Source organism: Microcebus murinus, chromosome 14 (assembly GCF_040939455.1).
Source record: "Microcebus murinus isolate Inina chromosome 14, M.murinus_Inina_mat1.0, whole genome shotgun sequence".
In the NCBI taxonomy this organism is placed as follows: Eukaryota; Metazoa; Chordata; class Mammalia; order Primates; family Cheirogaleidae; genus Microcebus; species Microcebus murinus.
Window position 1 is genome coordinate 68,458,260 of NC_134117.1, and position 19,741 is coordinate 68,478,000.

The window sequence follows — 19,741 nt, forward strand, 5'->3', positions numbered from 1 at the left end:
ACTGCCCACCCCCTCCTATTTTTTTCCTTTCTGCATGCCCTAGCTCCTTTAAAACCTGCATTCCCAAATCCCACTTCGGAAAAGCAGTCACAGATTTGTCTGGGCTTTGTGTTTTTCCCAGGTGTGTCCTCAAACTGTAGTTTAATTATTTGAGGTCTTTACCTCAGTCACTTATTCTGGGTTGTCAACACATACACATATGAACCAAAAATAGTCTTAAGCCCTCTGTTAACTGAATGGATGCCTTGCAGAAACCTTAACATGGAGTTCCCAGCCATAACGGGATGAGAAAGATAAAGCATGGTCACATGCCTACTGATTTCCCTTCATGAATATTCATGACTCCTCCTGTAGCTTGTTGAATATGTATATGTGGCCATCTTCTTATAAAATCTTGTTGCTTTTTGTCTCTATTCTTTGAAGGCCGTGTGGTGTGTGTGTGGGTGGTTGGTTAAGAGTCTGGGACTTGGGGAAGAGGGCTGAGCTACTAATATCACTTCTGGTATCATTGTGGATGATAGTTTAAGCTATGGGATTTAAGGGGGTCCCAGGCCTGAGCCCTGTGTCAATCCAGTGTTTAGAGAAGGGAAAGGAGTAGGATCCACCCAAGGAGGCTGAGAAGGGGCAGACAGTTTGTAAGGAGAGATAGTCATGTCACAGAATTTCTTTTCAGTTAGAAGTATATTTGGCTTCTAGTAATAGAGACCTTCTAATAATAGACACATCTAGAAATGTAACAATGGCTGAAATCATTTAGAAGGGTTTTTTCTCTTCCATCATGTAAAAGTGGGATGTGTGCCCAGGATGTGGCCCATAGGTATTGGGAATATAGACACCTTCTATTCTATGTTTTGCCAGCAACTTCCATCTGCAAAGTCAATTCAGTCTGTGATGGCTGCTGGAGCTCCAGCCATCCCATCTGTATTCTCACCTAAAAAACGGAAGAACAGAAGAGCATGAAGGCTCAGCTACTTGTTAGTCTCCCTCCTAACCTGCTTTCCTGGAAATTCCACTTACAAGTTCACCTTGGCTGCCTCTGTCATAAAGGAGATTGTACAATACAGTTTTTCTGATGCTTACTATCCTTATCTGTAAAAATAGGAAGTTCTTTACTGGTTCATGATTCATTATTCATGCATGCATCCATTATCCACGAACTGTATCAAGCATATATACATCAAGCGGTAGGCTCAGGGCTGACACACTGCCTAACGCACCTGGGCATGTGATGGGGGTGGCCTGGGACGAGAAGTAGGAATCCCTGTCTGCCACCACTGCTGAGCACTGACCGGCTAGGTGAGCAGCGCTGGGTGCTTGGTATTCCACTCATGCTCACAGCGGCTCTGCAGGCTTGTGGTTCCTTCACTGAGAAAAGACAGTGGGTCTGCAGGGGGTGCCCTCGTGGTGGCGCCCCGTGCTGTGCAGTGGCTGGCGGCGCCTCTGCACCTGTGCCGTGGGGCCACCGGTGGCCTGCGCTCTGCTGCAGGCCCTGCAGACTCGCTGACCGGGATAGCGCCGGGCAGGAAGCCTAGAACAATGAGTCGCTGCAGCCCAGAGGTCTGGGCACGCCAGCAGAGATCTGCCCCCTGTGTGTTCTGGAATGTTTAGTATGGTTGACCTTGCCAGTGATTTATGAAGTACCTTAAAAATAGTTTTCACCTAGAAATAAAATATGGCCCTGATTCTTATGCATACAATAACCATTGTACTTGTTGATGACTTCAGCTACAGTTGTTTGAAATCGGTATTACATCCACTCAGAATACTCAATACCCAGGTTCTGAGCAGAATTTCCTCTAGTGGTACAAGGAAACCATTCAGTCCTACCCTTAAGAGGTGATGGATAAAATTATCCTGATTATGAAGAAATTATTTGTCTAGTGGATAAAGCCTGCTGACTCCTTTGTGTAGATAGCCACATTTTTCTGAGTCTGACCTCACTCAGCTATGGCACAGAGGGTGGGACGCACCCGCCATGTGCCCCCCTGCGCTGTGCGGGAAGCTCTCCCTGCTTGTCAGGCCCTTCTGCCTCTGGCCTGGGCCTTCGTCTTCCTAACTCTGCCCATCTGCACGTTGAAGCCACCTGACCTAGTGCTTCAAGTTTTGTTTCTCATTAATCCACATTTCCCTTGTGCTAAGTGTCCAGATAGCCTCAATTGTCATGTTATCAACAGGCAGAGAGGTGGCAGCCTCTAATGCCACGTGTGGGGCCAGGCAAACTCCTTCTTGCCTGTCAGATGGGCGCCCTGAGGGCTCCCCACGGAGACATTCCCGCACTTTCTGTGAGGAATAGTCCAGAGACTGCAACAGAGAAACTGCTAACGTCTCCAAGTGTCTCCTTCCTTCCTTCCTTCCTTCCTTCCTTCCTTCCTTCCTTCCTTCCTTCCTTCCTTCCTTCCTTCCTTCCTTCCTTCCTTCCTTCCTTCCTTCCTTCCTTCCTTCCTTCCTTCCTTCCTTCCTTCCTTCCTTCCTTCCTTCCTTCCTTCCTTCCTTCCTTCCTTCCTTCCTCTTTCTCTTTCTTTCTTCCTTTCTCTTTCTCTCATTCTTTCTTTCATTTTATTTTTTAGAGCAGTTTTAGGTTCACCGCAAAATTGAGTGGAGAGTATTTTTCCAACAAATGTCATCTCATTTGATTCTTATAACAGTCTCATGAATTAAGCATGGGAGGTATTGCCAATGTATTTGAAAAACTTAAGAAAGTGATGTCCTGGGCAGTCATTTCTTGCCTGGTAAGTGTAAGACATGACTCCCAGCTGAGTGTTCAGGATAGGCACGTGGAGCGGAGAGGGGTGAAACTGCAAGCTGCCTTCTGGTGGGCTGAGATGGCCCTGGGCAGGGGACGGGGAGCCACCAGCCCATTCTGAAGTGTGCTGACGGGGGCCCAGGGTTAACAATTCGGAACAAGCTGACAGGCACAGAAGCACAACCGCGACAAGGCCGCGCAGTCGTGTCCAGCTGCCGCCAAATGCAGACACCTGGAGGGAAGCACGGAATCCTCTTTCCCATCTTCAAAAAATGTTCAGAGCAAGTAGATGCAAAGCCAGCAAACCGTTGCCATCGGGGCAGAAGCACGAGGGGGAGGGGAGGGAAGCGAAAGTGGAGGCCAGACTTGGGGATTCTGGAAAGAGCAGCGCTCAACGTGGTGCAGAAGTTGTTTTAGCAAATGGTGAAAAGAAAACAGAATCTTAAAATCGGGGTGGAGGGCTGTGGGGGAAAGTGAGGAAAGACATGACAGGGAAGAACGGCTCCATAAGTTCGGGAAGAAAGTGCTTAGCAGAGGGAGGCAGTGGGAAGATGACAAACCCCAAGAGAGGCGGAGAGAGATGGAAGTGGCTCCTGTTCGTCAGTTTTGAAATGCAACTTCCTGCGCCAGATCAAGTCTGGGTCAGCCACCGCGGAGCGCGGGTAAGACTCCGGCCGGCCCGCTGCTCTGGGCTCACGGGCTCTAGACTCGGTAGGCCGCCCTTCATCCCGAGGGAGGCCAGGCAGGACTTCGGTGCTCCCAGCTGCGGCCCAGAGACGGAGGAGAACTGGGGAGGGCGGTGCGGTCCCCACTGGCCGGGTCCCAGGGCTGTCGCGGGCTCACGCAGGCAGAGGGTGGCCTGGGCAATCCGGGAGAGAGGGGCCCTGACTGAGGTCTTTTCATTTAGAAATAAATTTAGACTTACAGGACAATTGCAAACAATGCGCAGAGTTTTAGCCACGCCGCGTGAGCGTCTGTGAGAGCCGCGGCGCGGGGATCACTCCCAGGGACGGCGGCGCCACGCAGCCTCGTCTGCGCCATGGCGCTGCCCGCCACCCGGCGCTGCCCGCCACACGCGGCGCTGCCCGCCACACACGCGCTGCCCGCCACACACGCGCTGCCCGCCACACACGCGCTGCCCGCCACCCCGCGCTGCCCGCCACACACGCGCTGCCCGCCACACACGCGCTGCCCGCCACACGCGGCGCTGCCCGCCACACCCGGCGCTGCCCGCCACACACGCGCTGCCCGCCACACACGCGCTGCCCGCCACACACGCGCTGCCCGCCACACCCGGCGCTGCCCGCCACACACGCGCTGCCCGCCACACACGCGCTGCCCGCCACACACGCGCTGCCCGCCACACACGCGCTGCCCGCCACACCCGGCGCTGCCCGCCACACACGCGCTGCCCGCCACACCCGGCGCTGCCCGCCACACACGCGCTGCCCGCCACACACGCGCTGCCCGCCACACACGCGCTGCCCGCCACACCCGGCGCTGCCCGCCACACACGCGCTGCCCGCCACACCCGGCGCTGCCCGCCACACACGCGCTGCCCGCCACACACGCGCTGCCCGCCACACCCGGCGCTGCCCGCCACACACGCGCTGCCCGCCACACGCGGCGCTGCCCGCCACACCCGGCGCTGCCCGCCACACACGCGCTGCCCGCCACACACGCGCTGCCCGCCACACCCGGCGCTGCCCGCCACACACGCGCTGCCCGCCACACACGCGCTGCCCGCCACACCCGGCGCTGCCCGCCACACACGCGCTGCCCGCCACACACGCGCTGCCCGCCACACACGCGCTGCCCGCCACACCCGGCGCTGCCCGCCACACACGCGCTGCCCGCCACACACGCGCTGCCCGCCACCCGGCGCTGCCCGCCACACCCGACGCTGCCCGCCACACACGCGCTGCCCGCCACACACGCGCTGCCCGCCACACCCGGCGCTGCCCGCCACACACGCGCTGCCCGCCACACCCGGCGCTGCCCGCCATACACGCGCTGCCCGCCACGGCCTCGTCTCTCCAGGACCCCGCACTGCAGGATCCCGCGGCTGGCTCCTGCACCTCCTCCCATCGGTGATAGCGCCTCGGTTTTTCCTTTAGTGTCACGAGCTTGACACTTTTGAGGGACATCGGGCAGCTATTAGTAGAGCGCCTCTCGGTCGGGGTTGGCCGGAAGTGCTCTGGGGTCCGGCTGAGTCACCACGGCCGGCGCGCGTGTCCGGCCACTGCCCTTCTCAGCGAGGCCGCCAGGGTGCCCGGTGCCCGCACAGCCCGCGCTACTTCCTGCGGCGGCAGTCATTTCCGTCACAGCACTGCCGCTCCTCTGTAAATCGGGGCTTGAGCAAAGAGCAAGGAGGAAGAGATTTCCCCTCTTTGGAGAGTGGGGACGTGAGAGCACCTTGGAGGGACAAAAGACACACACTGTGATCCACTGCCCCTCGGAGTCGACCGGTTCACCCGCCTGCAACCCGGAACTCACTCCACAGCATTTTTGCGAGACAAACATCCAATCTTTTCTTCCAGCGCGCACCGTGGGCAGCCGCGGAGGTCCGTCCCGGGCAGGGCTTTCTGCTCTGCCCACGCCGCCTTCCCCAGCGCTCGGCGCACGGTGCTGCTCAGTATGTATCTGCGGGGCAAATGAGTGTTAGAACGTTTTTGTTGTTGTTGTTACGCTGATCTCAGATTCCTTCTAAATTCCGCCCTCTGGGTTTATTTCTGTCCTCTGTACCACAGGCGAATATACACTGTTCTCAGTTGTAACTTGCCCTTAGTAGACTTAGTTTTCTTTTTTTAATGTTTTTTTAAAAAGTGTCAGAATAGTACAGGGGTACAAACGTTTTGGTTATATAAATTGCTTTTGTGCCATTTGAATCAAAGTTCTAATTGTGCCCATCCCCCAGATGGTGTGCATTGTACCTGTTAGGTGTGAATTTGCCCACCCCCTCCCCCTCCCTCCTGCTTGACTTCTGATGAGTGCTGTTTCCATATGTAAACATAAGTGTGGAGCGATTAGTTCCAATTTAATGGTGAGTACATGTGGTGTTTGTTTGACTTAGTTTTCTTTGTTACTGAATGAAACAGAACTTTATTTTCCTCAATTTGAAAATCTTTTGTTTTTTTCCCCAATCATTATATCGTGGTAAAATACATATAAAATTTACCATCTCAACCATTTCTCAGTGTACAGTTCAGTGGTATTAAATACATCCATAATCTTGTACAAACATCACCATCATCTGTCCACAGGACACTTTTCATTTTGTAAAACTGAAGCACCACTATTCTACTTTCTGTCTCTGTAAATCTGACTGTTGTAGGAGTGTCGTAAGTGGAATCACACAATCTTTGTCCTTTTGTCACTGGCTTATTTCACTTAGCATAAGGTAGTCTGGGTTCATCCAAGTTGTAGAATGTGTCAGAATGTCTGTCATTTTCAAGACTGAGTAATATACCATTGTGTGTGTATACACCCATTTTGCTATCCCTTGTCCTGTGAGGGCACGCGGGCTGCTTCCACGGTTCTGCTATCGTGCATGATGCTGCTGTGAACATGGGCACGTGAGACCCGCTGTGCGCTTGCAGGTTCAGCCCCAAGGTGTCGGGCAGCGGGAGCGGCTTGCAGCTGAGGTTTCCAAAGCACACGAGAGCTCAGTCAGAGGTGTGTTGGCTTCATTATTTTGGGCACAGTGTAATTGATCCTAGACAAATAAATCCTACCCAGAGCTGACCTGTAAAATTCAAGGGGGCCTCTGGGTCATCAGCTTCCTATAAGCTCTGTCTGCCTGGCTCCCGTATCTCATTACCGAGCTCCCCGGACCCCCATCACTCGGGGCAGGCACAAGTCAGATCCCAAGGGCCTAAGAGGCTATGTCCACCTGCATTCTCTGCAAAATGGTACTGCCAGGCCCTTGTGCATGGCGATCCAGCTGAAAGATCCCCCGAAGAGCTCTCTTGCCTTCTGTAGCTCTGGCTTTTTCTGAGGATGATCTATTCATGGCACAGTCACTTCAGTCCTTCAGAGATTTTGTCTTCGTCCACGCATTCTGGGCCCTGTGCTAACAAAACAGTCTGGCCTTTAGAGACGGCACAGAGAATCTGAGCCGGGGACTGAGCAGGGCAGAGGGATCAAGAAACCAGAGTTAATGATGACCCACAAGGCATTCTTTGGAGAAATGGGATGTGAGTATTTTTGTTTTAAATTTGCTTATCAGTATTATCCTATTGGCTTCTGAATATGTTTTAACATAGCTAGGATACAGCGATAATATCATGTAGTTAATACATCCGCAGGGAGAAACTCTGTGCCATGCATGGTCTCAGATACATTGCGTGCAGGTGCCAGGCAACGGTGCACACTCAGCGAGGCAGGCAGTGTGGGGCCCCTCCGTGAGGACAATGACAACTCCACTCAAGTTGAATTGCCGTGTGGGAAGCCTGATCCAGTGTGTTCCTTTGAGGTATTGAACAGCGTATTGGACTTCAAGCCAAGCACACCGCAAGCCTGCCAAGGCCCAGGGGCTGCTGTTTGCTCCCTCTGTCCTGTGCCGTCCAAGTGTGGAGCCCTTCGCTGAGCAAGAGAGCTACAACCCAGGTTGACAGCAGCTTCATCTCAGCTAACGGCTTGATTTCAAGTTGGCCCGGATCAGAGTCCTGCCAGCAATAAGCCACAGGTGGGATGACCGACCGCAACAGAGATTGTGAAGAAGGGGCCTCATGATCAGATGTTTCTGTAGGAGTTTCCCAGGTAGCAAGGTCACATCTGTGTAGCCAAGGGGAGACCCCGCACGGGTCATGCTGTAGTCCAGGTAAGAGGTAGTAAGGATGTGACCCAGAGAAGCAGCTGGAGAGATGGGCGGCAGAGGCCTGAGACATCCCCCGAGCTATGGCCTTCAACCTTAGAGCTGTTTTTGTTTTGCATATTCCCCAGGAGTTTTGAAAATGATGCGCATTTTAAAGATGACACTCAAATTATATTATATTTGGATAATTGCAAGCGATGTAATTTTCATATGCAAATACTAGCAATCTAAAATAAAAATATTACAAGTCTCTTTTAAAATGTATTTAATAGAAATTAAATACTTTGTAATTTGATACTCACCATCACCTATTTAAAAATATATTTGAACTTCACTCTTTAATAGAGGGGAACCCAACACCGTTCCTTTTTCTCCTGGAATTATATTTCCATTTCCCACCTCTCCCATTGATTTTATCTTAATGCATCCTTTATGGCTGAAAGCCTGTTAGTAATTACTTTATCACACTTCTCTGTGGCAAAAATATGCATATAAATGAAAATAGATTTTTAAAAAACACTTCATATGACTACAAGGCTATACTAGATGTTAAGAATATTTATTGTTAGTTGAATTATCATCATTATTAGTAAGCACCTGATGAAAATAGCATAAATAAATTATAAATTTGGATAATTAAAGTATATGAAAAGTAAAAATTTGATGGTAAATTTATTGCATAAAGATATATGTGGGATATTTTTATAAATTAGTTCATGCATACAAAGATAAACATTACTTATTTTCAGGTCCTATGAATCTAAGCCTTGAGAACTTTCATTCTCTTACATAAGCAGATGAGAATGGAGTTTTGTTATTGAGATGTCCCTCAGTTCTTTGAACTTTCCTAGCTACTTGCCAAGAACTGATCTATCAACAAACATTACTTTCAGTGATGTATATCAGCTGACAAATTGACTAGCTTTTTCTTCAACTTTGTTGAAAGCAAAGAATTGGAAACCATGTGGCATGCAAAGCATGTATTATCCACTGATTTAAACCATTCTCTTTCTCAATGTTCAGTTCCTTAACTCAGGTATTTAAAATATTTACACACTGGGCAGTGCATTGGAGAAAGAAGTGCAATGAGTGAGACCTGCACCTTCCTTTGGTGAGAGGGAAGGGCCCCCATGACGGAGGGGAGTGTCATGGGAGGTGGGGAGAGAACCCACGCGACCTTACTGGGGCCTGGTCTCAGATGGGTCAGTTTGGAAAGCACACACATGGATGTGGGAGTTCATTCTCTCAAAACTGTCTATGTCCACATATCCTATTAAAAGTCTTTGTGTATTTCCAGGGTAGGTCTATCCCAATTTGAAGACCACAGATTTAAGGTTTCTCTGGATGAACAATGTGTTATTTTTGTGTGATTCAGAGGAGAGACATAAACTCAAAGGGTGGAATTTAGAGGGAGTCTGAGGTCAGCTAAACAAAAGGAATGTCTAACATTTGTTCATGCGACAGATATATATTGAGCACCGTCGTGTGGCAAGCTCTGGAGAGACAGGTGTGCAGGAAACAGAAAGGCCCCTGCGTGGGGCTGACCAGGAGGGCTTCTCCCCATTGGCCACTGCTCCATCACTAGAAGAAGAGAACTGGACGCCACGGAGTGAGTTCCAGACTTACAGGTAGGTGAATTGGGTCAAATCTGAGACTCCTTGTGAGCCTGAGGGCAGTGGAGGACAGGATGAGTCCTGAGAGCTGTTTGCGCCTGGAAGGTAGGTGCTCACATGTCCATGCTCTCAGAAGAGGAGAAATATCTTTCTCTTTGCTCTTTGTTCAACCCCCCGAATTTACACAGAGGCCTTTAGTGTTTACTACTGAAATGATTACTGAGACCAGGGAAGCGTTCTCCAGAAAACTCGGTGTCTAACAGATGATTCTACATCACAACTAGCCACCAACCCAGTGGGTGCAATGATTTCGGGATATTGGGAGAACAAACAAAATCACTGCCTAGCGTTTAGAATTTTAGGGGCAATTAGCAGATCATTCAAACTTGTATATTTTACAAGGTGCTCCAGAAAGACAGATATTTTTATTGCCCCCCTGATTAATTTCACACCCCAAAATATAGCTCATGGTGTCTCCAGCATCTTTTATGATGTCTGAGCTGGAGCATGCTTAAGTCACAAGCTCTCCCACTAGACAAACGTGGGGAATATCCTTGTTTGAAGCACTGAGATTTTGAGTAAAACAGTCTTCTTCCTAGATTTTCTCACACTCATCACAGGAATGCAGAGCAAAAGGCTGAGAAGGGCCTAAAGCAAGAGCAAGGTTGGACCCAGTGGAACTGAGATGATTTGCAACCTCCACTCCTCCGGTGACACCTTCAACATGACTTCACATTGTCTGGCTTTCAGGCTTTTTCTCCCCCAGCCCCAAATGCCTGGGAAGTTAGCCTATCTGAAGGCAAAAATACACATATACAAATCTAATCTCAAAATTTTTTTAGTACCCCAGCCACGTGGCTACAAATGAGCATATTTTCAAGACCACAAGATCCAATGTAAGTCGTTCCCTCCACTCATCCCCCTGCACACCTGCTTTGCTGGGCAGCGTGCTGGGCAGTCTGAAGCACATGTAAGTGAATCACATGTGCACTTAGCCTGTGAGGAGCTATAAGTGGTCCATGTTACAAGTCATAAAAGGAAAAAAAAACAAGGGAAAAAAACAAAGAAATGAATCATGTAGAATGAGGCAATTGATAAGATCAAAGTTGGAATAAATGACATTAAAATGGTAGCAATGATAAAATAAAACCAAAGATAAATTTTGTAAAAGACAAATTAAATATAGAAAAGCTGATTCTGTCAAAAGACCAATTAAATATACAAATAACTAACAAGCCTGATTAAGGAGAAAAAGAGAAAGTAAAACTAACCATAGATATAAAAGAGATATTAAAAATTATAAGTAATATCATGTGTAACTCAATGACATTGAATATGAAAGATATAAGAAATAGATGATTTTCTAGAAAAAATGTAAACCCCTGCTACAGTCTGAATGTGTGTGTCCCCCCAAGATTTAGATGTTGAAATCGTAACCCCTAAGGTGATGGCATTTGAAGGTGGGGCTTTGAGAGGTGATTAGGTCACGGGGGTAGAGCCCTCGTGAAAGGGCTCAGTGTCTTCTTGAAGAGGCACGAGAGACTCCTCAACCCTTTGACCCTGTGAGGACGCAGCAAAACGGTGTCCTCTGTGCATCAGAGAGCAGGCCCTCACCAGACACTGAATCTGCTGGCCTCTTGATCTTGGACTTTCCACCCCCAGAAGAAATAAATTTCTGTTGTTTTCAGCTGCCCAGTTAATGATATTTTGTTATAGCAACTTGGATGGACTAAGGAAACCACCAAAATTAACCCAAGAAGGAGCAGAATACTAAACAGGTCAGAAGTCACAGAGAAGGTAGGCAGAGTAATGAGGCACCTTCCATGAAGCACATCCAGAGGGACTTTGAGAGGAACCTTCTAGTTAAGCTTTCTAAGATCGTGTCTTGCCTCTTCTGTTTTAAACTGTTTTAGATCATAGGAAAAAATTGGAAAGTTCCACAATTTGTTTTATAAAGCTACTACAACCATAATTCTAAAACATGTAAAAAAAAATAGACCATTGTAACATAAAATTATAGATAAAAATTCTAAATAAATTATTAACTACATTTATCTGGCAGTATATTCATGGAGTCATATAACATAATTCAGTAGGATCTTAAAAGTGGAAAAATTATCTGTGGAGATGAGGAAGATTGGGCTGAAATAGTATTCTAAGAAAGCTGACCAAAAAACCAAAATGGTTTTAAAAAAAAGAAAAGAAATAATGGTTGAAACCTTCCAAAATTTGGCAAAGCCCTCAAACCTACAAAGTTCAGGAAGTTGAATGAACCCCAAAGAGGATAAAACCAAAGAAGTCTGAAGCACATCAAGACATACCCCAGTCAAATTTCTGAAAATTAAAGGCAGAAAAAATCTTGAAAGCAACAAAACAGAAATATCTCCTTACCTATAGGTGAAAAACAAATGACAGTGAATTTATCAAAATCAAAACCTTGGAGACTAGAAATAAGTGGCATAATATTTGTCAAGTGCTGAAAAATAAAAGAAACTGTCAACCCAGAATCTAATATCTAGTGAAAAATATCCTTCAGGAATGAAGAGGAAATCAAAACATTTGAGATGAGGGAAAACAAAGAGAATTTATTGCCTGCAGATTTCCCCCAAAAGACTGGCTAAAGGAAGTTCTCTAAAAGGAAAAAATAAAAGGAGAAATCTGAGAACAACAGGAAAGAAGAAAGAAAATGATGAGCAAAAGGATGGTTAAATGCAATAGGCTTTTCTTCTCCTCCCAAGTTTCCTAGGTTGTTTGACAATTGAAACAAAAATTTTAACTTTGATGCAGCTCTAAATTCTTGTAAAGAGGATGTCAGTGGGAATGGTAGAGTAAGGACCTCAGGAATCATCTTCTCCATAAAAACAATAAGAACACTGCCAATTATTGTCACAATTAACTTTTCCAGAACTCTTGAAACTAACAAAACTTGCCGCAATCTGGGGGGCATATATTCAAGAAAAACCATCTGAATCTTGGTAATGACAGCAACCTTTGGAGCATTTTAACTTGCCCTATTTCCATCTTTCCTCCCACTGCTGCAGTAGCCTTGGGAGCCAAGAGGCCAAACCAGCAGCCTAGCAGCCAGTGGAGGAGTGAGAATCAGGCGGAATTCCTCCAAAGACCCACTCCCAGAGAATCCCAGTACTTGGCTTGCTAGTGGTTCCCCACTCTCAATAATTCCCTTTATTTGATCTGGCTCAGAGCGTGTCCAGTGCAAGCTCCCTATTTCTCAGGGGAGATTTGTCAAAAACCTTCATTGGGGATGGGTTCGCATCACAGATGCCTGATGGTGATAATAGTAGGGGAAGCAGCCAGCTGACCAAAAAACCAAAAAGGAAAAACTGGAGAATGAGATGTCTCTAGGAGGCTTTGAAAAACTCGGACACATTCCTGGGAATCTAGAAGGCCACCTGCATATATAGGGTTGTTCTGAAGCCCAGGGCTGTGTATGTGTTCAGGAAAGACCTGAAGAAGCTCTAAGCTCTCTCTTCTGGCTGACCTTGAGGCTCTGAAGAGCACAAGGAAAGGCTCAGGAAGAGTTTTCTACTACCTGGCTGAGTGTTAGAGACATTTCTCAAAATGCACACAGGGTCTCTTGGCAAAGACTGGGACATTTACTAGTTTCAGACAGTTAAATAAATCTATGTGCAATCATTAGCTGCCCACTAAACTAATTGAGCACAGACCTCTGTGGCCACATATGAATATAGACTCTACAGTATTAGTTTTGGAAATTCACTAAAAGAAACAGCAGCAGCTTCAACAATAGCAGATAACAACAAAACAAATCCTGGGTAGTGGGGAGAATCTGATTTTCAGAGTAGTCACATTATATTATTAAAAAAGTCTAACTTCAACTTGCAAAGAAAAAGAAAATATGGTATATATATATATAGGGGGAAAAGCAGTGAATAGAAACTGACCTTGAGGAAGTGTAGATATTGTACTTACAGGCTATAGTAAGCAAAATAGCATAGTAGTGGCACAAGAATAGAGACATAGATCAATGGATCAGAACAGAGAACTCAGATATAAAACCATCCTTATATTGCCATCTCATATTTGACAAAGCTGACAAAAACAAACACTGGGGAAAAAATTCCTATTCTATAAATGGTGCTGGGAAAATTGGATAGCCACAAGTAGAAGACTGAAACAGGATCTTTACCACTCAAAGAAATCAACTCAAGATGGATAACAGATTTAAACCTAAGGCATGAAACTATATGAACTGTAGAAGAAAATGTTGGAAAAACTCTTATAGACATTGGCCTAGGCAAAGAATTTATGAAGAAGACCCCAAAAGCAATTACAGCAACAAAAATAAATAAATGGGACCTGATCAAATTAAAAAGCTTCTGCACAGCCAAGGAAATAATCATTAGCATGAATACACAATCTACAGAATGGGAGAATAATGTTTGCATGTTATACATCCAATAAAGGGCTGATAATTAGAATCTATAAGGAACTCAAGCAAATCAACAAGAAAAAAATCAAACAACCCCACTAAAAAGTGGGCAAAGGACATGAACTGAAACTTTTCAAAAGAAGATATACTAATGGCCAAGGAACATATTAAAAATGCTCAACATTTCTAACCATTAGGGAAATGCAAATTAAAACCACAATGAGATATCACTTAACTCCAGTGAGAATGGCCTTATCAAAAGTCCCCAGACAACAAATGCTCGTGTGGATGTGGAGGGATAGGAAGACTCATACTGTTGGTATGACTGCAAACTAATACAACCTCTGTGGAAAGTAGTATGGAGATACCTCAAAGAACTAAAAGTAGAACTACCGTTTGATCCAGAAAACCCACTACTGCAAATCTACCCAAAGGAAAAAAGGACATTCCATAAAAAAGACACCTGCACTCAAATATTCTTATCAACACAATTCACAATTGCCAAGATGTGGAAACAACCTAAGTGCCCATCAATATATGAGTGGATTAATAAAGTGTTATATATGTATACCATGGAGAATATTACTCAGCTATTAAAAAAAGTGGTGAACCTCTTGTATTAACCTGGATGGAACTAGAGACCATTCTTCTAAGTGAAATATCACAAGAATCGAAAAACAAACACCACATGTACTCACCATTAAATAGGAACTAATTGATCAACACTTAATGTGCATATATGGAAATAACATTCATCAGAAATCAAGCAGGTGGGAGGCAGAGTCGGGGATGGGTAAATTCACACTTAATGGGTACAATGCACACTATCTGGTGATAGGCATACTTATAATTTTGACTCAAATGGTACAAAAGCAATTTATGTAAACAAAATGTTTTTATCCTCATAATATTCTGAAATAAAAAAATAAAAGCAATGACTATAAAAAAGACTTAAATTCCCCTCTTAAATATGTCTGAAGAACTAAGGACATGATATCTAAAGAATTAAAGGAAAGTATGAGATAATGTCTCTCCAAATAGAGACTATCACAAAAGAGAATTATAGAAAAGAATAAACAAAAATTCTAGAGTTGCAAATAAAATGGAAAGTTCACTAAAGAGTCTCAACAGCAAATTTGAGCTGACAAAAGAATCAGTGAACTTAAAGGTAGAGCAGCTGAGAATATACAATCTAAGGGATAGAAAAAAAAAGAATGAAGAAAAGCAGATCCTAAGAGAACTGTGGAACACTGTCCAGCATGCACAGCATACACAATGGGAGTCCCAGAAGGAGAGAAGGGCAAGGGAGAGGAAAAATGTGTGAGGAAATAAGGACTGAAGACTCCCCAAATTTGATGAAAAACATTCATCTCTGCATCCAGGAAGCTCAATGAACTCCAAGTATGATAAACTCAAAAAGATCCACACTTAGACACCTCATAATCAAACTGTCAAAAGCAAAGACAAAGAGGGAATCTTGAACACAGCGAGAGACAAGTGACTCATCACATACCAGGAATTATCAATAAGACGAACAGCTGACTTTTTATCAGACATGAGGGACAGAAGGCAGTGGGATGACATATTAAAAATGCTAAAAGAAAAAGCCTGTCAACCAAGAATTTCATATTCAGCAGAACTACTTTTCAAAAATGGAGATGAAATTAAGACATTCCTAGATAAACAAAAGCTGATGGAATTTGTCACTGGTAGACCTGCTCTACATGAAATGCTGAACAAAGCCCTCAGGATGAAATGGAAGCACACTAGGCCGGTAGTTCAAATCCACATGAAGTAACAAAGAGCACCTCATAAATAAAAATGGAAGACAGTAAAAGTGTATTTTATTTCTTTATTTTTCCTTTCTGATATAAAAGACAATAGCATAAAGCAATGATTATAAAACTGTGTCAACGGGCATGCAAAAATAAAGATGTAATTTTTATGATGATAATACTACAAAGAAGGAAATTGAGAGAATGGAGCTGTATAGATGCAAAATTTTTCTATACAACTGAAATTAAGTTGCTATTAGTTGAACTAAATTGTCATAAGTTAGAATGTTAATTGTAATCCCGATGGTAACCACTACAAATACAACTCAAAAACTATCTTAAGGAAATTAAAATGGTAGAGTAGAAAATATCTATTTAATATAAAAGAAGGTGAGAGATAAACTTTACGTGCATACAGAAGAAATAATGATGTAACAGAGCCTGGCTGCAGTTTTCTTTTATGTTGAATGACTGACAGCTTTTAAACCTCACCCCTCCTTGTTTCCTTTCTGACCCACATCTGGGCAAGCTGACAAGAAGCCTGGGTTCTCCCTTGTGAACGAAAATGCTCACACCCCTCCCCCCCCCACCGTCTGACTGAATGGACCCCCCTCATGGCCAAAGGAATATTCTAGGGTAAAGTTGCCTGCCAGGAGAAGGGAGGTCAGACATGCCTTATCATGCCCCCCTCCCTTCTTGGAGACTTCCTTTGTAACCCGCCTAAGGGTATGCAAGGCAAACCTGCAGGTCCTCAATTTATGCAACAAATGGTGTCTTATCTCTGGTAAACAGTTTATGTTAAAGATTTCAAATCTTTAGATAAAGCTTCATGTCTTTACCTAGTTACAATCTAAAGAATCTTTAAACCCACCTATAACCTGTAAGCCCCCACTTCGAGATGGCCCTCTTTTTTGGGCCAAACCAATATAAGCCTCCCACATATTGATTGATGGCTTTACCCATAACTCTTGTCTCTAAAATGTATAAAAACCAAACTGTGACCCAGCCACAGCGAGTCCACTTGCCCAAGGCCTCTTGGCAGTGGCTCTGGGTCATGGTCCTCAAATTTGGCTCAGAATAAATCTCCTTAAAATTATTTTACAGAGTTTGGCTTTTTTCTGTTGACTCCCTGCTTTTAATTAGTGGAGGTTCAAACCATGTGTGGGGATCCTTACTCTGGCCCCACTCCCTGAGCACCATAAAATCCAAGCCAGTTTCCTTTCCTTGCTCTCTCAAGCCATTTTTGACACTTTTTGGGAGCCATGGTGCTCACCTCAGAATGCTGCACTAAGTGAGTCATGAACCTTTTCATTTTCTCTTGAAGAGTGTGTGGTATCCTCAGTCTTGACACCTAAACCAAATGTTGGGTGACGTCTGTCTTCCTATGTGAGGTGACTATAGGACACTTAAGACAATTGTAGGTGGAGGAGAGTAGATTGACTTATGAAGAGATAGGTGCTTTTACTTCACTTGAACTGATAAAATAATGACACCTGTAGACTGTGATGTTATGCATATATAATGTAATACTAGAGCAGTTCCCCACACAAAAGCTGTACAAAGAGCTATGCATTCAAAAACAATATAAAACAAAATAGAAATCTAAAACTGTTCAAGTAACCCACAGCAAAATAAGAAAAAGAAAATAGAGAAATAAAAAAGAGAAAACAAAAAATAAAGTGTCAGCCTTAAGCCCTGACATACCAGATATGACATTAAATATAAACAGTCTTAATATAGCAAATAAAAAGCAGATAGTGGCAGACTGGATTAAAAAACAAGATTCTATTCTAAATTAAATTATAAAATAAAAAAAAAAAACAAGATTCAATGATATGTTGTCTATAGTAAACTTACTTCAACCATAATGATATAGGCTGTTTGAAAACAAAAGAATAGAGAAGGATGTGCTATACAAACATTCATCCAAAGAAGCAGGAATGGCTATAGTAACAAGAGATAAAGTAGATTTTAGAATAAAGAAAATTACCAGTGTGAACTAAAATAAAATCTTAAGGCTCCCCCCTACACCAGCTGACTGAATGGACCCCCTCTTGGCTAAAGGGGGTGGTTCTAAAACTAAAACTAAAATTGCCTAAAACTAAATTGCCTGCCATTAGGAGAGAGGTCAGACATGCCTCATCATGCCCCCCTCCCTTCTTAGAGACATCCTTTGTAACCCATTAACAGGCCTAAGGGTATGCAAGACAGACCTGGGGTCCTCAATTTACACAACTAATCTATGTCTGGTGGCTTGTCTCAGATTAACAGACTTTCTTATCTTAAAAACATTCCAAGCAGTTAGACAGAGCTTCATGTCTTTAACCAATTACAAGTCAAAGAATCTTTAAACCCACCTATAACCTATAACCTGCCCTGCTTTGAGATGGCCCACATTTTCATGTCAAACCAATGTATTCCTCCCAAGTATTGATTTATGACTTTACCTGTAACTCCTGTCTCCCTGAAATGTATAACCCAAACTATACCCAAACAACAGAGAGTCCACTTACTCAAGGCTTCTTCAGTGTGGCTCTGGGTCATGGTCCTCAAATTTGGCTCAGAATAAATCTCTTTAAAATTATTTTACAGAGATTGGCTTCTTTACCACTGACACCAGAGACAGGGAGGGACATTATTAATAATGAAGGATCAACACCAAGAAGTCATAGCCACATAGTCATCTTAAAAGAGCTGCAAAATATGTGAAACAAAAATGGGTAGAACCAAAAGTAAAAATAGACAAATCCACAATTGCAGCTGGAGATTTAAGTGCCCCTTGCTCAACAATTGCTAGAACAACTGGACAGCAAATCAGCAAGGATATAAAAGTCAACAACCCCATCAGCCCACAGTATATGGTTGACATTTGTAGAATATTACCCAGCTATAGCAGAATACACATTATTTCCTAGCCCATAAAATAGATACCAAGATAGAGCATATACTGAGCGATAAAACAAATCTCAACACATTTCAAAGAATTTAATCTACAGAGAATATTTTCTGACATAGTGGAATCAAACTAGAAATCAATACAGAAAATGACTGGAAAATTTCCAAACACTTGGAAACTCGATAACACTCTTATAAAAATCCTGTGGGTCAAACAGGAAATCTCAAAGGAATTTAAAAAACACATTGAACTGAGGGAAAATGAAAATATCAAAATATGTGGGGGCACACCTGGCAGAGCCGAGGGGACACTCATGTCACTCAGTGCATGCTTTAGAGAAAGAGATGTTGCAGATCCATAATTTAAGCTCTCACTTTGAGAACTGTGAAAACTTTAAAAAGTAAGCAAAAGGAAGGAAAAAATAAAGATAAGAACATGGATCAATGAAATTGAAAACAGAAAACAATAGAGAAAAATCAATGAAACAGAAAGCAAACCTCTAGCGAGACAAAGAAAAGGAATGAATACACAAATTACTAATGCCAGGAGTGAAACCTAGTATATCACTGCAGACCTGCAGACACCAATCTGATACTGAGTCTATGAACACCTCTACATACATAAATTTGACACCTTTGATGAAATGGACTAATTCCTCATAAAACACAAACTTCCACAACCCAATATTATTAGTTTTAAAACTTAAAGAAAATTGAATTTGTAAGTAAACCTCTCTTAGAAAAGAAATCTCCAAGCCCAGATAGTTTCACTGGATACTTCTACCAAATGTTTAAGTATGAATTAACACCAGTTCTACATAAGCTCTTCCAGAACATATAAGGGAAGGAAACACTTTCTTATGCATCCTTGTGAATGAAGCTAGTAATACCAAAACCAGACTGGTCTAATATCAAAACCAGACATAGTACAAAATACTAGTGAATAGAATTCAGCAATTTATAAACAGAATTATACACTAACCAAGTGGGATTTATTCCAGGGTGCAATGCTGGCTCGATATTCCAAAGCCCATCAGTGTAATTTGTGGAGCGCGGTGGCAACGCCATTAAGATGGCGCCCGCTTCCTGGTCACACCCTACTGTGCGTCTGACAAACAGATGTTCAGCGCATGTGCAAAGCCTTGCCTCCTCTCCTGTTCTGTGTTGACCAATCAGGTTATGCCCCGTGTACTTACTGTCTATATAAGCAGCCACCGAGAACGCCTCGGCGTCTTCCGCATGTAACCAGTTAAGCAATCCCCATTAAAGCGCTGTCAGAAGAACTCCAGTTGCCGCGTCTTCCTTGCTGGCGAGGCGGGCGCGACAAGTGGTGCCGAAACCCGGGAACCGAAACAACTTTGAGGCACCAGCGGAGACGACCTCGATAGAGGTGAGTTCAGAACTGACGCGTGGGACGGAACCGAATTCGGACCTTTGCTGAGCAAAGTAGGCTGTTAGTGAGAGCCCGTGAGCCCCCTGCTTTCGTTT

The 19,741-nt window shown here is 44.3% G+C and overlaps 1 long non-coding RNA gene across 1 annotated transcript; it reads right to left on the bottom strand.

The window, feature by feature from the left end:
• Positions 1 to 1,838: 1,838 nt before the first annotated feature.
• LOC142875566 (uncharacterized) lies at positions 1,839 to 19,536 on the bottom strand. Its single transcript, XR_012922912.1, has 3 exons — positions 19,450 to 19,536; positions 4,794 to 5,386; positions 1,839 to 3,602 (listed from the first exon to the last, which is right to left on the bottom strand). It is a non-coding gene; the product is annotated as an uncharacterized LOC142875566 (long non-coding RNA).
• Positions 19,537 to 19,741: the final 205 nt, after the last annotated feature.